The sequence below is a fragment of the Callospermophilus lateralis genome, unplaced genomic scaffold, assembly GCF_048772815.1.
Source record: "Callospermophilus lateralis isolate mCalLat2 unplaced genomic scaffold, mCalLat2.hap1 Scaffold_408, whole genome shotgun sequence".
Classification (NCBI taxonomy): domain Eukaryota; kingdom Metazoa; phylum Chordata; class Mammalia; order Rodentia; family Sciuridae; genus Callospermophilus; species Callospermophilus lateralis.
Window position 1 is genome coordinate 645,390 of NW_027514360.1, and position 23,337 is coordinate 668,726.

The 23,337-nt window shown below is 43.3% G+C and overlaps 1 long non-coding RNA gene across 2 annotated transcripts in view; it reads right to left on the reverse strand.

The window, feature by feature from the left end:
- The window catches only part of LOC143387803 (uncharacterized), a 220,499-nt gene extending 200,249 nt beyond the window's left edge, over nt 1–20,250 (reverse strand). For both annotated transcript variants that reach the window (XR_013155049.1, XR_013155050.1), the window contains exon 1: nt 20,154–20,250. This is a non-coding gene — a long non-coding RNA (uncharacterized LOC143387803). The remainder of the gene's footprint in view (nt 1–20,153) is intronic.
- Between the last annotated feature and the right edge of the window lie 3,087 nt (nt 20,251–23,337).

A 23,337-nucleotide genomic window follows, 5' to 3' on the forward strand; every position in this document is an offset into this window, starting at 1 on the left:
TGGCTCAGTAGTCAAATGCCCCTGAGTACCAGAAAAAAAAAAAGCTACTAAACTCTTCTTAAGAGTGCTAGCATCATTTCACATTCAGAATGCTCAACATCATCACCAATACTTGGTATAATCAGTCTTTTTAATTTCAGATATTTGAATGGGTTTGAAGTGGTATCTCACTGTGGCTCTAATTTTCATTTCTCTAATGACCCATGATGAGGAGCATCCTTTCAATTGCTTTTTTAAAACAACAACAAAAACCCTCTTTATGACATGAAAATTTGATAGAAATAATATTAATTAATTACCGTTTATTAAATTATTACCCTTCTACATAGAATTGGATGTTCATCATATCATCTCACCCTCATAATAACCAAATGAGGATCGTGTAAAGATCCAGGTTTACAGCTGGGGCAACCGAGGCAGGATGGGGTCAGGTAATTTGTCTGTGGCAGGCCCAGGCTGCTGCTCAAAACCCTGCAGAATATGCTGCTTCCAACAATGCTTTTGTGCAGAGTTTGCATCTCTGTCTCAGGCACAGTCAGGACATTGGTATATAACCAGACAAGGCAGAAAAAGACACTGCAGATAAATGTAACGCTGACACTTTCTTGCTGCTCACCAGTCATTCCCTGTTTGTTAGAAACATGGGGCACTTTAGCCAAGATACACTGTGGCTGAGGTCCTGATCAATATATCAATACTGTATAACATTAAAAGCAAAATGGATATCTGAAAAGTAGTTAACTGAGGGCCTCGAATCTAAGGACTGACATAAGAAGGCCAGTGCTTAGCACATTCATGCTAGGCTGAAATTGCTTACAAGAACTTTATTTTTTTTTTTGCTCTTTAAAGGCAGGTATATTTCAAGCTGTTGACTCTTACATAAGCATTAGAATAATGTCTAGAGTCTGTGTTACCCTAGAGACTGAGTTCTAGCACTAAGGGGCAAGGCCACACACTGTAAAGGAAATCTGAGCAGCTCTGAGCTGGCCAGTCAGCCTCTCTGGACTTCAGTTTCTTGCTCTGAGCCAGGGGAGGCTCAGGTGGGGCTGCTTTCTCTTACCCCTTCAAGGCCAAGGTGTGTTGCTTGAGCTTAAAGATCTGCAGAAAACTCCAACCACAAAAGTGGTAGTAAACACTGCAATATCACAGGGAGAGCAATATCTAAATAGAAGAAGTGTCCACTTTGCATTTTGACTCTAAACCTTGACTTTGAACCATGGGGTTTGTGTTCTATGACCTCAGAATTACATTACCCTTTGGAGAACAGGATGCATGTCTCCTGCAATCTCCTTCACTTTCTTGCCTGCCTTCTTCCTGGGGTCACCTCATCTTACCCACATCTCCCACAGACATGCTTTCCCAGAGCCTTCACATCTTTTCTCATTCCTTCTACATTGCCTCACTTGGAGATCTCCTAAATCCTCAGGGCCCTTCAGAAGCCTCTCCTTCTCTAAAGGCCCCGGGAAATCAGGCCCTCTTGACAAATACAGTTGAAAGGCTATGTAAATGAATGACTAAGTTCCCCAATACAACCTGTGTTTAGCAAGGGTGGTCAAAGAGAGAGAGAGAAAAAAATCTACTTTGCTTTTAAAAACACACAGGAAGGAATTTGAAAGCACTCCTGCAGACCATGGCAATGTGGGGTTAAGAACCAAGGGTACCTCTCCTCACTCTATGTGCTGAGTCAGTGGCCTTTGTCTGCTATGTGATTCATCCCACTGCTTATAATGCACTGAGCATCTGGGAACAAGGAAGCTGAATTGCTCCCGCCCACAGGTATGAGGTCTGCTCCTCGCTCAGGTTTAGATTGACAGCCACTGCAACCACAGCCAGGGATGGGTGTGTTCCCTCCTGGCTCCTGTGAAGGCCACCAGGACAATCCCAAGCTTTTTCATATGAGTCAGGGACAAGTAGTGGGTGAGATGGTAAAATTATATCAGCCTTCAAGAAATTCACATTGCGGACTTGACACTGTGATATGGACTTCATAATGGGTTCAACTCCCCAGACATGGCAATTCCCAGCCATGGGACATGTTATCAACACTTTCCAGCCTCACTTCCTCAGCTGTAAGTGAGAATAGTACCCACCCCTGGGTGAGGTGTGAGGAGGTAAAGAGATCAGGGTTCAAACATGTAGACATCAGCCCTCTCTCCATGCCTGGGCCTGGTGTCCCAAAACCAGCTTTGAGGGATGGGGCAAGGCCCTTCCTGTCTCTGAGCCTTCAGTTTCTGCAACTATATTAAAAGACAAATTATTCCTCAATTCCCTCCAGATTCAACATATAGAGGTTTTGAGTGTGAGACCTTATATGCTTTGTGTTTGTGTATGGAAGAAAAAGCAGGAGGAAGAGAATGGGAGAGAAACAATTATTTAAAGTTCTCTTAATGGAATAAGACAGATTTAAATATTTTGATTCTAATCTGCTATGTTCTCTTTGTTCCATATATGTTAAAAGCTTATCTTTGTTTTTTTGCTCTTTCAACAATGCAAATCCTTCCCAATACATGGTAAAGGTTTTTTTTTTTTTCTGTCTCCCGATAATATATGAAGAAAACATTAAAGCCTTAATCTTTATATTTCAATTCTTTGATGCTTCCTATAAAATAGGTTTGGAAGGGTTAGAACAAAAAGCAATTCCAAGTATGTGAGAGACTAAGATGTCAGAGGGAGAGGCAGGCTTATGGCATTCCAAGAGGGCTAGTTGTCAAGGCCCTGCAGGACTCTCAAAGCTCCTGCTTCAACCAGAGCACCAAGATCTGAACAATGACCCTGTGCCTTCAGGTGTCCACGGAGTTGTTTCTCAGAGTTTCTGAAGGAGCCCTGCTCTTGTGAGATGTTGGGCAATTTTGACTTTTCACTCTCAGGTGGGAAGTTTGGGAACTCTCATGTGTTATTTATCTCTACTGGAGATTCACACCAGCAGAGGAAAGGCTCTGAGGTTTCCTGCAGTGCAAGAACACCTTTAACCCATCTAATTTGGCATTTCTCAAAATTTATCTGGACACAAGCAGTTTTTCAGGAGGTTCTTCTCCCCAGTGGTGGTCGGGGGGAAGCTCCCTTCCACACACCCACATATTCACATGCAATGGGAAAAGATGCTTGAAAACCAGTCATTGCAGTCACGATGAGGTGAGAGCATGTGCTCCTGTCAGATAAACCCAGGTTCAAAGCCAATTCCATTAGCAGTGCAGATTATTTAACCTTCGGGGGCCTCAGCACTGTTGCAATGAGCACCGTGCTTCTATGGTACATAAGATGAGCAGAGGCCCTCACAAAGTCGTGTGGCACATGGTAAGGATTTTTAAAATGTGACTTTCTCTTCTCTGCTCTCTGAAGAATCACAAGTGGAGATGTTTGAAAACACACTGGTCAAAAAAATTTTTTTAATACTCATAAAACTTTAAATCAAATTATTTCAAATAAGAAAATATCTTGGAATACCATTCCACTATCTAGTCTGCACATTTTCATAAATAAAATCATCCAGAAAAAAGAAAATGTAGGACCCTTCTTAATACACACATGCATATGAAGAACTCAGTATTTCATATAGCTATCTAAAATTTAATATCAAGGAATTTGCCCGGGTCAAATATTATTTCATTTAACTGAATTTGAAATCACTTGATATAAAGTGCATTCCTATGAAACTACAGCTGTTATTAATGTTGCTAACAACTGCTTTATCCCATGGAATTTTATTGAAACTAAAATGATGGGCACTTTAGAAGTAAGTGTCCCTAGCTAATTTTCAGAAGCCCATCTCCCATTGAGAGTTCATATAATAATTCTAACTGGGTTTCCACATATAGTAGAATGAGAAGTCATCTGGGGGTCACTGATGATTAGACAGGAGCCAAAGGAACAGAATAAGGAAATATGTAATCTTCTCTGACTCTGAAATAAAAACATATCAGACAGACAGTGGCGGGGAGACCATCTCAATCTACAGCAGGATTCCTTTCAAGCCAGATGTCTATTTCAAAATGCCCATTAAAAGTCTATGATGGACTTTAATTATGAGAGGCAGAAGATAAGAGTCCAGTTCATTGCCTCCCATTGTTAGGGGTGGTTTGGAGCTGCCAATCATCACCCCTTCAAAGAGGGCCAAGGTGCAGATACCATTGGAAAGAGGGGGCTGGACCTGGAGGTAGGGGCCCCACCTCACTCCACACACGTGGCACTGACAGACTTTGCACTAAAATGCCTTGGGGAGCCACAAAGTGCACTGGATGGACCCCCTGCTAAAGCTGCTAGTCTTCTTCCTGTGACTTCAATATACAGTCACAAAGAGACCCCTCTTCCCTGCTTCCCATTCCTTAGCCTTCTGAGTCCCATTTTCTCATCTCCATTCACCACCACACTGTTTGGGGGTGATTTGATCTGGAAACCCATAAGCTAGCAGTTGACGTGAGCCTACGAATGCACACACACACACACACTTGCACGAGGGAGAGCATGGCAGGCAGCCCGGCCCAGGGGAAGCTGCGCCAGTCAGAAAGACCCATCTGCCTGCTGGGCTGGGCACAGGCACGTTATTCAATCTCTCTGTAAAAATGGAGCTGAGATACCTGCCACCTCCCTTTCACATGAGACCCCTGGTTTGTAAGAGGACACCTAGGAATGGCATTCCCCCATGGAAAAGCAGAAACCCTGCAGTCAATGTTTATCTGCCTCCATGGTTTCCTATAAAACAGTTCCCTCCACCCCCAGAGAGAAACTTGCTGGAGAGGCCAGCTGAGAAAGAAAAATGTTAAATAATTCAGAAGCACTAACATCAAGTCTGATGTAGGTATAAAAATAGTTACAAAACACCACATATCTCTTGTTTTCATTACAACAACCTTGGCTCCCCGGCAGGAACAGGAGGAGTGAGGGTCTGGCAGAGGCTGGAGCTGGGCCTGGGGCAGAGTCTGAAGTAGGGGAGCCTCACCAGGCTTCTGTTTTGGCTCTTTTTAATTACGTATCTTTGTGCAAAAGGCAAGGCAGGCTTTTGCTTGTCACCACTGATTTTAAAACAGCCTTCTGATAGGCTGGCTTATTTTTAAATTGAAAATATGCTTAGTTGGGTCATTTGAAGCAGAGGGAAATTCTCTATATCCTGTCTTCTGAAAGGGACCAACTGGTAAACCCTTCAAGGATTCTGAACCCAATCCTAAAGTTTAAGTTCAAAGAAGATTAGCAAAATGCCCTAAATCCAATCCCTCAAGGAGTCCAATGCCATTGCCTGAGTCAATACAATCTGTCCTTAAAAGTACACATTCTGGGAAGAGAGTAGAAAGATCCAACTAGAGAGCTATTTACCAAGCACCTCAGTGCCCAGCACCCTGCCAGCTCCCTTACCTATACAAGTCCCTTACCTGTATTGCTTCCTTAACTCTCACAACAAACCCCAAATCAATTGCAAACCTCCACATTTTACAGATGAGGAAACTGAGGCTTAGGGAAGTGAAGAGACTTCCCCCTCAAAATTCCATCAAGAGTAAGGGCTCAAGCTAAGATGGTGTGACTTCTAAGCCATGCTCTCTTCCCCACACTGTCCGCAAGAGCAGAGCATGTTGTTTGAAAGGGTCTTCATGAAATATTCAGCTGCATTTGTAGCTCCTGTCTCGTCCAGGTTAGATCTGAACGCTAACTCAGGGCTTTTTTTTTTTTTTTTTGCAAGAGAGCTTCATGGAAACAAATTTCCAATTCATACTTAACAAGAAGGGGAAAGAGGGCCTATTCCTGGCTACTCCAGAAAAAAAGAGAGAGCATTCATGCACATACCTGGAGCAGCAGGCACACGGAGGATTAAGTGTAAGGCCAGAACAAAACCTACTGCTTCCAGGAGCTGAGAGACTCAGAACTCAGATCTTCCTCCCTCAAGCATGCCTACTTGTGCCAGGCACTGTGCTAGAAACTTGACTAGTGTTATCTCCTTGCATTCTTAGAGCAGCTATTGTTACTTCACAGTAAAGAGGGTAGAACTAAATCCAAGAGTCGACTTGTGCCAAAGATCACACAAGCTGGCCCAGTGGTTCTCAACCCAGGACAACTTTGTCCTCTGCTCCCAGGGGACTTTTGACAATGTCTGACAATATTTTTGGTTGTCACAACTGGCGGAGGAGGCCCTGCAATTTAGTGATTGAGGGGTGTTGCTAAACCTACAATGCATAAGACAGCTTGCTACAACAAAGAATTATCTGGTCACTGGTGCCAAAGATGAGACAGCCTGGGCCAGAGGTGTCTTGGTCAGATTTAAACTGAGATTAGTCCGACTCTGACACTCATAGAGTCTTGAGATCCTCTTCCCTGGCTCCTAAAATGTCTGAGAGGACTTGCTGCTCTTCTGCATCTAGTCCAAGCGTTAAGCTCATGCAGCTAGTTCTTGTTGCTTAATTCATCAGTATACTTAATAATAGTGCCCAGGATCCTGAGGAGGAGTCCCACCAAAGGAAGGTCACTCTGTCACTGGCTCATGAATGAAGACATTGAGTCCAGTTTCCCACCTCCTGTAGGAAGCGTCTCCTCAGGAGCCTGGATAGCCCCTGCTTGCCCTCCTCCAGTGATGGGGGCTTACTTCCTCCACAGGCAGTTCAATACTTGCAGAAATGTTATCCTTGGTGTTTAACTGAAGCCAGTCCTCCATCCAGCCTTTGCCCAACTCAGCCTCTGGAGCCTTGGGGAAGCAATCCTAGTTAGCCCAAGAGACTAACCCCGAAGTTAGTTTCTTGGAATGACAACAACAACACAGAATTGGAGCCCAACTGATCCATATTTCAGTCCTGTCTCCACCATCCATATAGTCAATGATGGAATGTAACAGGTACTGCCCGCAGAGATGCTGTGCTTAGCACACAGAATGGGCCCAGCAATAGACGGGGCTCAACTGGCGGAGTCTGCTCACATGGCTTCCAGCTCCTGGTATGAGCTCTGTGACACCTGCTTACCTTTTCCACATTGCACCCCTCTTTGGCCTCTGCCTGCCTGTTTCTGGGCTCCACTTCTGAATAAATAAATTTAAATCCCTGATTATTAAGGGGATGGAAAACTGAGATGGGTGACAACAGCAGATCAAGAAATGACAACCATGAGAGTTGCCATGGCAATGCTTTTACTTGAAAAGTTCCAAGAATGTGTTGTAAATTATAGGCACACATATGTGCACGCGCACAAGTGCCTGAATGGGGGACCTTTGAAACCTACTCAAATGGTGCAAGACCATCACCCAAACTGGGGGGCCAGAGTGAATTTCCCCACACTATTCCCCACCTTCAGGAAGAGAATACGAAAGAAATGGCTCCCTCTGAGAACCTAAATGAATTCAGGTGTCAGGAAAGACTACAAGTCTTCTTCTGTTCACAGTGTTGGCCGAAAATTCAGTGTTCTCTGAAGATGGTATGTATCTTGCTCCTGCTGTCAGACAGAATGGACAAGTTCCCCACCCTGTCCATTTCCCATGAACTACTACTATAAACACCTCCAGGAGAGGAACATGGTCAGGTGGAACCCAGTGCCCTGACCTTCCCCTTTGCCTTTTTAGAAAACAGGTGTAATGAGATCTCACTCATCTTGTAAGGATTAAATGAGATAATATGGGCCAAATGCCTTGCATGATTCAAACTCTGAGAGCTTCCATTTGCCAGACTCTTCTAGGTACTGGGATTTCCTAGTGCATAGAACACAAAGATCTCTACTCTGGTGGAGATTAATAATAATCATGAGAGGCTGAATATACAAATAGATAATGGCCAGACCATATATGGAACAGACAGTTAACCCACAGCCCCTATAGTGACCCAGCCAAAAGTGGCCAGGACTTGGTCAATAACCTGCCAGCTTTCTAATTCTGGCCCCTACTTCCACCTAGAGACAGCCAGGTATTTTTCACTTCTCAAACAAGTCACACATGATGCTTGCTTGTAGTTGGCCTCCAGTTTCCCTGGGCAGCGACCTGCCATCTGAGCAGAGCTGAAGCCTTTCCTTCCATTCATTCTGAGGTTGGCCCACTCCCCTGCCTGCCTTTGAGTCTCTGACAAAGGCAAGAGCTGGTGGCTGACTCCCTTGTTAGACCAAGCCCTGAACAAATAGTCTCTGCTTGTGCCCATCTGGGCAGCCTTTATTTTATTTCCAGTCAATACACATAACAAATAAGTAAATTATATAGCATGTTCTGCCCTTGACCCACCCCCTTCTTTCAGATTATTCTTAAAACAGCAGAGTGATCTCATTAAAAATAATAAAACATAATACTTAACACTATGGAAAGAAGAAAATATATAGCAGGGTGAGGGAGATTTGGAATGCTGAGGCCAGGAGAAGGGTTCTGACTGCAGTAGAAGTGACAGGGGCGGGGCTTGTTGACAAGGTGACATTGAAGCAGATAGTAGGAGGTGGGCAGCTATCCTTGTGGGGGAACAAAGGAACAGCGCTCCAGGTAGAGGGCACAGCTTTGAGGCAGGGGTAGGCTTGCCATGTTTCTACAAAGCACAGAAAGCCGAGGGCCAAGGGCAGGAGGTGAGGTCTGAGATTCAGTGGGGAGACCTGGAGCTGGGGGCAGACTCTCAGGGAGGTCTCTGGGGGTCATGTGAGGACTTGGCCTTTTACCCTGAGGCAAATGGGAACCCTTTACCGAGTCTGAGCAGAGGAGTGATATGATCAGAGTTAAGTTTGGGGGTTGTTGTTTTCTTTTGGTACTAGGAATTAAACCAAGGGCACTTAACCACTGAGCCACATCCACAGCCCTTTTTTTGTATTTGATTTAGAGACAGGGTCTTGCTGAGTTGCTTAGGGCCTCACTAAGTTGCTTATGCTGGTTTTGAACTGGTGATCCTACTGCCTCAGCTTCCTGACCTGCTGGGATTACAGGCATGTGCCACCACTCCTGGTCTCAGAGTTAAGTTTTAACTGTATCACTCTAGCTACTAGGTTGACAAGAAACTTCAAGGAGGCAAGGGCAGAGGCAGGGAGCCCAGGGAAATAAGCTGCTGCCAGCATCTGGGTGAGAGAATATGGATGGAGGCTTAGACCAGAATGATGGCAGTGATGACAATGAGGAAGGGTTAGCTTCACTTTGAAGATGAACACAGCAGGGTTTCCTGCTGGATCTGGTACAAAGAAGAGAAAAGAAAACAGGCATCAAAGATGACCCCAAGTCTTGGGGCCTATGAAAAAGAAGGATGCAGTTACCATTAATTGAGATGAGCTGAGACCACAAGCAGAACAGTGAAGATGAGTTTTGGCATGGTGGGTTTGAGATGTCTGTGACAGGATTGAAGCAGAGCTGTCATGGAGCCAGTTAGTCACAGGAGTCTGAGGGTTGGGAGACACTGCATTAGTGCTCTTCTTCTCCCTTTTCCTCTTTCCTTTAAAAGCTCTCCTTCTGAAATCCAGGAAGCAAGCTGTGGTCTAGGTGGACTCTGCTGACCTCCTGGCATCTCACCCAGTGCAATGCAGCTCAACCCGCAACCAAAAGCAGGCACTCCCTGGTCCCCCTGGTGAGGGACGGTCTCTAAAACTCCCCACACAAAATGAGAATGATGGGAACCTCCCTGATCAAACCTCCACCAGACTGGAGGGAAGCAAATCTAGGCTGCACCCTTCTGTAGACCCTGGGGGATGACACATAGCCAAAGTTCTATAAAATTGCATAATCTTTGACCCAGAAATTTCAAATAAAGAAAGAGGGTTGTAGGAAATAAATAGACAAACACCTGAAAATGTGGATCTCAGCAATATTTACAGCAGTGGAAAATTGGAAACAACAGCAGAAAATTGGTTAAAAAAATGGTATATCCTTATGATGGAATACTACATAGCTACTGAATGTCATGTCAGAGACAAACTTAATGGCCTGGGGAAATGGTCATCGTATGTGTTAAAGTTACAAACCAATGTGCACAATTTGCTTTAGATGGTGGTGGGAGAGAACAGGCAAAGAGGAGGATGAGGATTCTATACAGAAACAATAATGAAAAACAAAATTTTGAAAGGAATTATCTCCACATGGCAGGATTTGGGGTTTTTCTCACTTATTTCCTGGGATACCTTAGATTTTCCAAATTTTCTATTGTTTTACATGCAATATTGTTATAATCAGAAAAATGATACCAAATAAACATATGATAAATATTTTAAAATTTTCAAACTAATACTTCTCTGAAGGAAAAAAAATGACAACCTACTACAAGATACATCAGGAGGTTTCATTCATTTAAGGAATCAAAAGAAGCTTGGTGAGCACAGCCTAATACACAGAGCTAGAATTGTTCCATGATTTGATGGTAATGGCAACTATTTACTATGTCTACTGTCACACTACAGCTGCTGCCACTGAGGCCACAATACTGACAGCCAGATGAATACAACTGACAGACTTCATTCATTGTATGACAGTTCACATCCGGTACTCCTGAACTTGTGGAGATAGCAAAAGCAGGAAGGAAGACAAGGTTTCAGAATCCTTCCAAGCAAAAGGAGGCCTGGGATCATCATCATCAATATCTCCTGGGAACTTATTAGAAATGCAGACTCTCAGTGCCACCCTCCCACCCACTTCACCTGAACCAGCATTTTAACAAGTCCCCAGGTGTCTGTGTGCACTAAGAATTTTATTGTTTTCCTTTTTTTCCTTTTTGGGGACAGGGTGTTACTATGTTTCCCACACTGGCCTAGAACTCCTAGGCTTAAATGATAGCCATGCCTCAGCCTCCCAAGTAGCAGGGTGTATGCCACCACTAGGGTTTTAAAAGCCCACATACTACAACTCAGTTTCTCAGTTTGAGGTCGATTTTGAGATAATCTCAAGAAAAAGTTTCCAACTGAATAGAAAGACTTTTCAACCAAATATTCATTACCTAAAACATGTAAATTCACCTGGTGTAAAACCTCCAGGCCCTTGGGCAACGTCAAGTCTCTGGCACTGACCTTGTGATAGCATTTGATGGATGCAGTCAGAAGCAGGCATTCTCTCTTCTACCTGGGGAATCCTGAGACCTCACTGGCTGTGTGGAAATGGTTAACAGGGCACAGCCCAGCAGTGAACAGGAAAGGAGCAAAAGTAGGCCAAAGGACTGCCCCTATAGCTCCAGGAAAGGGCCAGGCCTTTCCAGCACTTGCAGCTGTGTTGGAGTGAGCAGAGGGTAAGGGAGAGAGAGCACTGCTCTTCTGACTGAGATGCCCCAGTTTGCCAGAAAGGGGGCAGGGGACAGGAATAAAGCCTTGATTACCATATCCATAGTCCCATGGATCAAACAAATTAGGTCGCTCACCTCATCCATAAATTGCTCAACATGGGATTCCTTTATGCTTCTTTGCAAAAGGGAAGGAACTAAGCTTTAATAAGGATCCACGCTATCTATGCACATTTTCTCCACTCTCTGCAACTTAGAATCACCTGGATAGCTTTATCCAGTTCTGATGCCTCAGAATCCTCCCTGCAAGATGGTGGTAGCACTGGGGGCTGGGCCAGGGTTGGTCTTTGGTTAGAGCTCCCCAGGTGATTCAATGCACAGCCAGGGCTGGGAGTCTGGCCTGGCACTGTACTCAAACTCTAAACCTAGCACACAACAACAGAAGCTCAAAAAAGTAGGTAGAGATTCACTATCCTCTTATTCATTTAGGTACAAGGGATTGAACCTTGAGGTACTCCACCGCTGAGCTACACCCCTAGATGTTTTTAATTTTTTATATAAAGACAGGTTATCATTAAATTGCCAACACTGGCCTCAAGTTGTGATCCTCCTGCCTTGGCCTCCCAAAGTGGCTGGAATTACAGGCATACACTGCTGTGCTATTATTCTCATTTTTAGATAATCAAGCTGGTACATGGTGACAAAGAAACAGCTAACCCTGAAGCCAGGATCTGCTGGCCTGTCTAGAGACCTTTGTTTTCCCACTTCTACATGCACCTCATTCTCAGCAGGCAGGGATGCCAGAGTCCACTTGTAGGCAGGCCTGCAAAACCCTGGAAGAGGACCCTCCAGACTCTCCCAGCCTTGCCCTTCCCTCGCCCCCACCTATGACCACCACAGAACTGCACTGACAGGCTCTGTAGGCAAGAGCTAGAGAATCAGGTGCTGAGAAGGTGAGATAACAGGAAAAATGGCAATTCTAAGAGCCACCATTCACACAAGGGACACTAACCAATAGGCACTATGCAATTTGCTTCACAAATCTCCCTGATGTAGAAACTTCTGCTCTTTCCATTTTGTAACTGGAAAAAAAATGATAATAATAATAAAAGGTGGAAGCTTAGAGAAACTAAGAAACTTGCTTGAATGCAAATAGCTACCAGGTATCCAAGCAGAGAATTCAACCTAAAATATATTGGTTATTTTTTTACTGTCTTACCTGGCCCTAGAAAGCACTTAAGTGCAATACTCAAGAGAACCATTAGCAGTTAGAGAAAAAGGAACCCATGACTTAGCTGTACCTCAATAAATTACTTTTATTTTATTTTTAGTTAGTTCATTTATTGCAGTGCTAAGGATCAAGTACTGAGCCTAGCATACACTAGTTAAGTTCTCTACCACTGAGCTATGCCCCTGTCAATAAATTACCCTTAAGGCTCTGGAAATTATGTTAACTTAGCAATAATAAGAACTCATCAAACTGTCACAAACTGTCTTTCAGGATAATCCTATAAATAACTCTGCCAGTCTCTCCTTATTATCCCCATTGTATGAATATGGAAACTAAGGCACAGAGATATCAAGCAACTTGCTCAATCAAGATCTCACACAGAACAAAAGTATCATAACTGGATGACACCAAATTCAGAGCCTCTTCAAGGAGAAAGGCTTGGCAGATCTTTCAAAGTGGCAGGAAGTGAGCAAGACCCCAGTGTTGGAGATTCTTCCTGGAACATGGCTCCAGGCTGAGCTTCACAGCCACTGTCACTTAGCAGCTCAGGACTACTTTTTAGTTCATCCTGGTTTTGTGTAAATCATTTATTCTACAAAAAGGCACATCTGTTTTACTTATTGCTTGAGAAGGAGGAACAGCAAGGCTGGGAAACTTTGAGGGGTTGACACAATATTTTGATGAAGTGCATCCCTGGGAAACAGATAAACAAAATACAATGGCTCCGATGCAAGAGGCTTCCACTAGGTACCAAAGACAGCTCAAGACCAGAGTTAGAGGGACATCAGAGCAGGGACCATATCATAGAACCACATGATGCCTCCATTCCATTCTCTGGAAAGTGGGAATACCTCCAATCTCCAGAGACTCGGGGGCATTAAATGAGTAAATGGCATCACATGCCAATCCCTGAAGTCATTCGCATCTTTATTCACCTGTGTGCACAAGATGTTCTACTGAAGTTAACACTGAAACCTCACTGCCATGAGATGTGCAATGGATTCTGTTGCTTTCCCTATTGATAGATGAGGTCATGGAAGCCCAGAAAGACTACTCAAAATGCCAAGGCAAGGAAGTGATGTCTCAGGGTCTGAACCTGATGTTCTTCTCAACACCCTATGCTGTTTGACCAGAATCAAACTCAGACACCCGCAGAAAATTAATTTAAATGGCCAAAAAGAGGAACTAAGATTGGATATTAGGAAGAACCCCTGACCTTGAAGACAAATATAGAATGAATAAGCCAGTAATTCCTAGAAGATAAATTAGGAACAGCTAGGAGTCTTTTTTACATTATAATGAAAGAAGCACAGACATCAATGGGGTATATTGTTCAATTAAAAAAAAACTAAAGCCAATACAAAATAAAGTTCAAAACTTTAAGAAAAAAGTCAATCTTTCAAAGAGTGATTATTACTTTACAGGTAAAATCAAATATATTCTATTACTTAACAGGTTACTACTCTTAATATTTATCTATTTCTTTTTAGCATTGCTTCAACAAATATTTACATTATTTTTTTGTTTTAATCACAAAATTAAATACATTTTATTGTAACATTTTTCCAAGTTGCAAATCATATTTTCAAAAACAATACTTAATCTTTGTATAATACCCCACAGTCTGACTTTTCTGTACCATATTTATCCAATCAAATTGCTTATCTTTCTTCCCCCCTCTAATAATAAATAACACTGCAATGAACACTTTTATTCTTAAAACTTTTCTGCCCATCTCTGATTATTTTCTTTGGCTAGATTCCTGGAATTGGAATACTGGACTAAAGAGAATGAATGTTTCTAAGACTACTAACAGTTACTGCCAAATTGCCTTCCTAAAAGGGTATATTATTACATTTCCACCTGATACAAAGGAGAGCACCTGTCTCCAAGAACCTTCTCCAGGATCCAACATTGTCTTAAAAATAATTTTGGCTAATAAGAGAAGTGACAAATAGTAGCATAAATTTGCAAAGAAGCACAGAGTGTTTAAATAATCTACCTCTAGTCATGCACTGCATTTGTGACACGCCTAGAATACGAGTTTGTCCTTCATCTCCCAAAGCTAGGTCTTTAACCACTGCCCCAAAGTATTTGCCACAACTTGGGTTACTTAGTGGCTGCCCTGTGGCAGCCATTGTTTTAGGAAATTTTACAAGGGCAAGAATGTTATGTTATGCTTTGATTATCCCAAACATCAAGACCAATCTTGCCCCATGAGAACTTTCTGCAACAATAAAAATGTTTTATAACTGCAAAGTCCAATATAGCAGCCACCAAGCACTTGTGTCTCTTGAGCACTTGAAGTCTGGCTAGTGCAACTGAGGAAATGAATTATTAATTTTATTTATTTTTAATCAAATTTTATTTAAAATGTGACCGACTACCATATTGCATAGCACAGCCCTACACTATCTAGTGCATTGCAATAAATATTTATTAAGTGAAGAATATGTATAGTCTTCTAATTCTACCTACCTCTTATACTCATGTCAAGTCAAGAGTTGATCTCTTCCTCCCTCGGTGTGTCTGTTTGTACTCTCAAATGGAGGGTTAATGCTCTTTATCAGTCTTGTGAGGTGATATGAAGATCAGCTAATTAATGTTTGCAAAGAGCTGCATTACTGACTGATTCTCAGAATAATTGCACCTTAATAAAACATTTAAACAACCAGTTCTCATCCAGGGGCCAAAGAAGGGCTGGGTTTATTTAGTAAAATGTTTGTTTCTCTGACTCATTCTGAACTGGATCCTTTCACTGTAGACCTCATCAAAATAAATAAATAAATAAATAAATAAATAAATAAATAAATAAACTTTCATCTGAAAGCTTCGACCAATCAGAAGATACAGAAATCTACCTTCACAATGGTTTTTGATGTCACAGTTTGATGAGTAAATTAATAATACAAACAAGATTGGGGAGGGTGGGCATTTAACCAACTTGAACAAATTGCTTTTAAGCTCTTAAGCACTTTAATTGCTTGCATGATAATGATGCAAATTTTTAAATGTCTTGATCCGCTCCCAAAGTAGGCCCAGGAAAAAGGAGAAACACTTTTCTTCTAAAGAGAAACACTTTGCTAAGCACTCTGTTTTAATTACATGACATTCTACAAAATTACAAAGTTGCCATTCCAGGAAGAAGAAGGGTTTGGTTATCAGAGCCTTATGATCAGAGCCCTAGGCATGTGACTTTGGGCAAATGGCTTTGCCTTGCTGAGCTTGTTTCTCATCTTAGAACACAGGACAATAGTAGCTGCCTGACAGAAGGCATTCACACTCATTTATGACTTCCTTTTGCTCTAGCCCCATTCTTCCACCTCCTCCACAACTACTGGACAAGGGGACTCCCTATATCCTCCCAGCTCTGACAATGGAAATGAAGATGCTAATTCTCAAAATCCAAAAAAGATAAATGGATAGATGCCTTCATAGTGCCATTCTAAAAATATGGACAACTCCTGGATGTCAGAGAGTCATTACTGTTACTTTGCGAGATAACCTCAAGACCACAAGCAACTTGAAACTTTTTTAACCCAAGTGTAACAGACAGTGGACCAGAAGCCTGGCATCACCAGGAGCTAGTTAGAAATGCAGATTCTTTGGTACCCACAGACCCACTAAATCAGAATTTGCCTCTTAACAAGATCCTCCAGCAAGGTATATATATGTTAAAATTTGAGAATTACCAATTTATAAAATGTCAAATCCACCCTCCTCACCCAACCCAATTTTATAGAGAGGAAGGCTGACTCTAGGACTTGGCATGGTTTACCCAAAGTCATAAATATACCAGCAGCAACCCTTTGGCTTGACTTTCAAAGGATTCAAGACTAAAATTTCAGAAGTCAACAGTTATTCCACATCCAGAAAATGGACTTTTTCAGAGAAAAAATTCTTAAAGCCTAATTTATCAAGGACTTTAATGATTAAACCCCATTGGCTGTAGGGACAGTACTCCCATCTCACACAGTCAATGTAGAACACAAAGCAGGGGAGGGGGGTATGGAATGCGGGTGCTGGCAACTGCTCCTGAGATCCTGCTTCATTTATGGCCTGTTTTCACCTGCTTTCCACATGAAAGAAAAGCCTGATTTGATGTTCAGAACTCGACAAAAGACAGAAACATTCCCTTGCCTGCCCTAGTGAAACTGGAGTGGTTTAAGTATCAAAGGAAGCATCTAAACCTCATCTGAAGTCAAAGTCGGCAACCAGCAGAGCAGGCTCCCTCTATCGTGACATGCTATCCAACAACCCTGAGGTGACCTCTTTACCTGATCTAAAGGAACTCCTGATGTCTCTTGCTGAGCATGGGGACACCTTGGAAATGAGAGGACCAGACTTCCCCCATTAGCTCCATGGAATTCTTTGTCAGACGACAAGTCATCTAATCACAGGGCACCAATCTTTTCTGGGTCACAGAAATCCAACATATGAAGGAGGAAGACTGAAAAATGTACCCTCTGATTGAAGTGGATCAATGCAAGGAGGGTACCCAACTACTTAAGCTTTTGAAACACCAAGTAGGCATGTTGACTGATTTATTTACTGTGCCCTGGGACATGAAGAGACTGAGTTGGGTTGACTTTTCCAGGGCAATGCTGTGTTGCGCATGGGGATAAACTTGCTGGGAGACTATCTCCTTTGTAAGATCTCCAGGGCCAGCCTGAGGCCCCTGAGCCAAAAGAAAGGGAAAAGGGTGGGGAAGGGGAATCCACCCCCTCAGCAAAAGCTGGAAGACACACACACACTTCTCTAAGAACTGTTTGTCATTTAACATGGAGCCAGCCCCACCTACAAGGCTGAGGAACATATTTACATATTTCAACTCCACTGCTGGCTGAAGATCTACAGAAAGCAATGATTCCAAGACAACCAAGGAAGAAAAATGTTCTTGGAAAAAGGATTTGCCTCTCTGGTCAGCAGAACAGCTCAAAGTTATGCAAATCCTATGCTGAAGACATACTTGTCACCCCTACTTTCCTCTACTACCTCAGCTCCCAAGCCTATAAAGGGATTGCAAAGTAAACCATCATATTCTGGTTTAAAAGATGAAGAAGACACAGTTTACCCTAATGCTTTTCATGTGTGACAAAAGCCATGGTAGGGTATAAGCCTTTGACTCTGTGACCCTACTCTCTAGGAATTTGACTTAAAGAAATACTAACATTGCACAGAGCATACAAGGGTAATTGCTACAGTTTTGTTAAAAATTAAAAATAAACAAGCCAAACAATTTGAACTGCTTAAACAAAGTATGTTACATTAAAACATGGAGACTCTAGTTAGCCATTAAAAATGTTGTTATAGCTGGGTGTGGTGGCACATGCCTGTAATCCTAGTGGTTTTGGAGGCTGAGGCAGGAGGATTGCAAGTTCAAAGCCAGCCATAGCAACTTAGCAACTCAGTGAGACCCTGTCTCTAAATAAAACACATAAAAGGGCTGGGGATGTGGCTCAGTAGTTAAGCACCCCTGGGTTCAACCCCAGTACAATAAATAAATAAATAAATAAATGAATAATGCTGCCACAGCCAGGAAAGTTATAACATGGATAGATTTGTATGCTTTATCATTAAATCAAAATTAGCGTTCAAACTATTTTAACTATGACCTCAATTTCTCTACATTCATAAATAAAAGTCCAAAGATACAATCTAAAATGTAATGAAAATTATTTTGTTTTTGCTTTTCTTTATATTTCCTGAATTGCTGTAATGAACACATATTATTTAGGCAATCAGAATAAATATAAAAGTTAAGGGAAAAGCTGAGACAAAGTACCAAACACATAAACCATACAGGACTAACACATATATATTTACATTGTTTCTTTAGACAAGATGCTTATGGAGAATTGTTCTTTTGGCTCCCTGGGATCTGGGGCATATTACTTTTCATGTTGGCTCCCACAGCTGTCTGTGAGCACAAAGCAAAGATGGGGTGATTCAGTTTTCAGTTACAGTAAGTAAGGCTGATGGACATGTAAGAAAGCAGGCAAAAATTGACCCTTTAGATCTAAAATCAACATTGATTTACCCTGGTAGACTCTTGGAATCAAATCCACAAGGAGGTGATTTAAATCCCATTGTTCTTTTATTTCACATGTTAGAGTTAGGGATATAAGAGAACTTGGAGGGACTGGAGCAACCAAAAGCTTATTAGGACCCAGGCAGAGAAGCTGTTAGAACAGGATAGATGACTGAGCACTCCAGCGAGGATCTGTACCATTGTGAACTTATCTAATCTCATTTGTTTTCAACCTCCATCACAGTTAAAAAGTGAATTGGCATCCTAAATTGAGTTTCTTGTTTGTGTTGTCCAATAATCTCTATCTTAAATTCCTAATCCCCTCTTTCCCATAATTTTAACTTTTGATTTGGAAATATGGGTTATGTAACATGCCAGTCTGCACAAGGGTATAATTTCATCAGAAAAAGGGACCCAATGAAACATAAATTCTAACAAAACTGGAAATGACTTTTCTAAGAAAAGAGAAGATATTTTTGTTTTAAGCATTTGAAGCTAGTTTTAAATAGACTTTGCATGCAATGTTGCTGGTTCTTCTGGGGCTGTTGATTTCCTGTTGAATCTTACCCAACAAATGCACAATGATGGAAAAGGAATGACCATCTTCAAAGAGCCCAGAGAATGCCAGAGGTTTTATGGATATTAATGCTTGCAGTGTTATAAACTTAGATAATATTGTCCCATTTTATACGGCAGAGAACTGAGGCTCCAAAAATAACTTGACTATGGCCAAATATATTATACCAAAAATACTAAACAGAATCATATATGAAAGCCAATCAGATTCTGTTGAAGGAGAGTCCTTGGAAACCAAAACTGTTCACTACCACAACATCCACCCTACTACTGGAACATCTGCTGGACAGAAAGCTCACTACCCCACATTCAAGATCATTACAGCCGGGCACGGTGGCGCAAGCCTGTAATTCCAGTGCTCAGGAGGTTGAGGAAGGAGAATCCGAGTTCAAAGCCCACCTCAGCAAAAGCGAGGTGATAAGCAACTCAGTGAGACCCTGTCTCTAAATAAAATACAAAGTAGGACTGGGGATGTAGCTCAGTGGTAGACTGCCCTTGAGTTCAATTCCTGGTACCAAAAAAAAAAATCATTCTATTCACTGTAGAACTGTCCTCCTGCAGTTCCTGTTGCTACTGAGCACTAGTTCTGACCCTAGGGCAAACGCTGACCCTTCCTCTCTTCCCCTGCCCCCACATAGGAGGCTTATAGGCTTACTGCCTTATTCTATTCTACCACCACACCCAAAAAGAAGCTTTGGTAAGAACAGGATATTGGCAGCAGAACCTGAGAACTCTCCCTTTTAAATAGAACCTCTCCATCCATCCCTGACACTTTGCTAACCCAGGAAAATGTGAGACTGGGCCGTGGTTTGGCTGGGAAGGAGAACCGGGCGCGGCAGACAAACCTAGGGCGCGCCGCCTCCTTTCCACCAGCGTCCAAAGTCCCAGGCCCGCGCCCACATCTCTGCTGTTTCCCAACCCTTCCTCTCAGGCTCCAGTCCGCGGCCGGCTCCGAGGGCTGCGGCGGCTGCGGCGGCGGCGGCTCCGGGCTCCAGACTGTCTTGCCCGCAACCCGCGTCCCAGCCTCCCTCCCTCCTCCCACCCTCGGTGAGGGCCAGGATAGCGAGCAAGCGTCTCCAGGAGCCCTCGGCAGCCACGGAGCTACCCGGTCCTGTGAGCGCAGAGGGGCCACAGAGCTGGCGAGGCGCCGCCGCGGTCCCTAAGGCGCTTTTCCGTAGAGCGGATCACGCCGCCTTACCGTGGCTGCAGGCTGCCACCGCCGGGGAAGCGGGGAGGAGGGCGGCAGGGAGGCAAGGCGCCGCACTGGTGGCTCCTCTACCTCTCGGCGGCGCGGCTCCTCAGCTCCGCGAGCCGGAGCGGGGCGCCCAGGAAGGACAGGTTCCGGCTCTGCGCTCAGCTCCAGCGAGACCAACAATAGCTCCCGCGGGGAGCGAAGCCCCAGCGAGCCTCCAGCCGCGCGCACACGCCTGGCTCCCGCTCCCGGCCGCTCCCGGCCGGCGTCCCTGCCAGCACTGCTGCCCCACATGAAACAGCTGCAATCCCGAGGCTTCTGGGGGGTTGGGGCGGGTGTGTGCGTGTGTGTGTGCGTGTGTGTGTGTGTGAGTGAGTGTGTGTGTTTAATAGCTTCCCTCCTCTTCTTCCCCTCCCTGCCTGCTCGCCTGCCTGCCTCCGTTCCCCACCCTCGCTCTCTTACACACAGTGAGGGCGAGCGACACACACACACACACACACACACACGCACACGCACATGCAGGTTACATGAATGGGAGGCGGGAGCCAATCCTAGGAGGCCCGGCGAGCCACCGCGCACAGGCATTTGGAGCAGGGCTGCACCACAGCGCCGGGGGGCGCCACGCAGGCTATGAGCATCTTTCACCAGTCCACTCGTCTGCCTCTCCACTCACCCCAGTCTCTCTGTTGTCTCCAATATATTTCCCTCTCCTTTCCGTGCTCTCCACTTTCTCCATTTCTCTTCACTCCTTTTAATCTCATTTTCTTTCTCGAATTCTCCGAGCTCTCTCAGCTCGGTATCTTTCTTTGTGTCCTCTTTTACCTTCCTTTCTTCCTTCCTAGCCCCCCTTCTAAAACTTTCTCCTCCCTTGTCCAGCCCTTTCTCTGTTTCTTCTCCTCTTGACTTTGGTTCTTTTCCCTCTCTTTTACTTCCTTCTCTTTTTCCTTGTCTCTTGGTAGTGTTGTCTGGTCTCCTCGGTTCCCCAAGTCTGTTTGGGGCCCTTAGCCTCTTCCTTGCCTACCCTCTGGATGTTAATCCACACCCCCAACACTTTTCCAGGGATGGATTCTCAGTTGCTACTGCAGCATTGTCAGTTGTTATTAAGAGCTGAGAACTTGAGTTCCTTCTTCAGGCATGTAAGATGCCCAAGAAAGGCCCTTTTTCCTGGGACAACTTCCCCCCAAGCCACAGTAATAACTACAGAAGTGTGATAACAATCATTGAAAAAAAATAGCAGTGAATGTGGTCCAAGTGATTTCTTGGTCCAAATGCATGTCTGTATGATGATCACCAGCACATCACCAAGGGAAGGACATTTTTATATGATGAAATAGGCAACTTGGTGTAGTGGCAACTTAAAAAGGTTTTAGAGGGAGTCCAGAAGAATTCCCAGCCCAAGCTTACTGTATGCTCACTGTAGGACTCAGTGCAAGCCATTTTACATCACCCAGCCTTAATTTTCTGAACTGTAAATCAGATTATACTTATCCCACTAGTATGCTGAGGATTAAAAGATAAAATTATAAAAAGAAAACACTGGACATATAGGAGATGTTCAATTAATAAGCACCTACATCTAGCTGGTCACAGATTACAAACTTGAGGTATTGGATAACCCTTTATTATCTCCTAATTGAAATAGAAAGGTGGAGATGGGGATAGGAATGTGTAAGAGGTTTCCTCAAACCCTGTTAAATCTTTACAATAAGTTAACACCAGTAACAAAGCCTCTGAAACTAAAATGTCAAGTCTCTGCCTTTGGACAGTATTTACCAACTCCGTGTCCTTACTATATACATCAAAGCTGGGGACCATCTCTGATTAGCAGTCAGATTCAGTTCTTCAACAAATATTTGTTGACTACCTACTCCGTGGTAGGTATGTGATGAGTTCTGGACATTTTAGGAGTGAGGAAAATGAATCCTGCCTTCTGCATTCACAGTGTGCTGGGCTTGTCTCATGAATATATCAAGAGAAAAAGAGACACAGAGAAGTGCCATTTGTTCAGTGGGCAAAATCTTAAAAAATGTGAGGTCCCTGGCAGGGAATATAATAAAGAAATCCTTAAGAGAAAATTTTGGAAACAACTTTTAGGCTATGCACTTCCTTTGACTTATGAGAAAACTAACACCCACAGGCTAATGTAGTGGGTGAGAGCATGATGAGAAACAAAATATTTACACAGTATTGAACTACCTCCTCACAAGATACTGTCCAATTCAAAGGGGAAAATAGTAGCTTCAGAGCAGAGAAATCTGGCAGATTCCACCCTAATGAAGAGATTAAAATCAGGACCATCAGGAATGTGACAAATAGATATTATGATGCACTGAGAAGGACATAATGTCACTTCTGTGGCATCTAATCTATTCCACAAAATAATTAATGAATGCTACTTAAGAATATGCAAATTTTGAAAGACCATTCCAGAGCAGTTCAAGGGTTAACAGTTTAATTGTGTGACAATAAATGAAACTCATGATCCTACATTGGATCATTAATGGGAAAATTGGCAAAATTTAAATAAGGTCTGTAGATGAGACAATAGTATATATCTATGATAACTTCCAGGCTTTGATGGCCATGTAGGGGGACTATCCTTGTTTTTAGGAAATGTGGAACTAAAGTTTTAAGACATACAGGTGGGAAAAGCTACAACAGCAATCCTTGCCTTCAAAGACAGACATGAGTATGCTGGGTTCCTGCCTAAGGAATAGGTAGAGTGTAAGCACAGCAGTGTGCTTAGCCTAACCTTTGGTGGTAAGGAAAGACTTCCTATAGGAGGCGGCATTCAAACTGAGATTCAAAGGCAAGGAAGTTAGCTAGACCATGAAAGGAGAGAGATTGCTTTCTCAGTAGAGGTAAGAAAGAGTATGCAAATAATATGGACAAAAGCATAAGACTGGCATAGCAGCAGAGTCAGGCATGTAAGGAAGTGTGTGGGTAGAGTTAAAAGTAGTAGGTAGGGTTGACTATTGAAGAGCCTGGAGGAGGCCAAGGATCCAAACACTTTGAAAGCTCAGTTACTGGGGTTGGAGTGGGGTAGAGAGCTGTTGAAGACTTTATGTCAAGAAGAGATGTGATCTTGAGCATATTTGAAAAAGATGAGAAATAGATGATTTGGCAGCAGTGTGGAGAAATGGATTAATGATGGTAGCTTGGGAAGACCAGAGACAGGAACCAGTTAAGT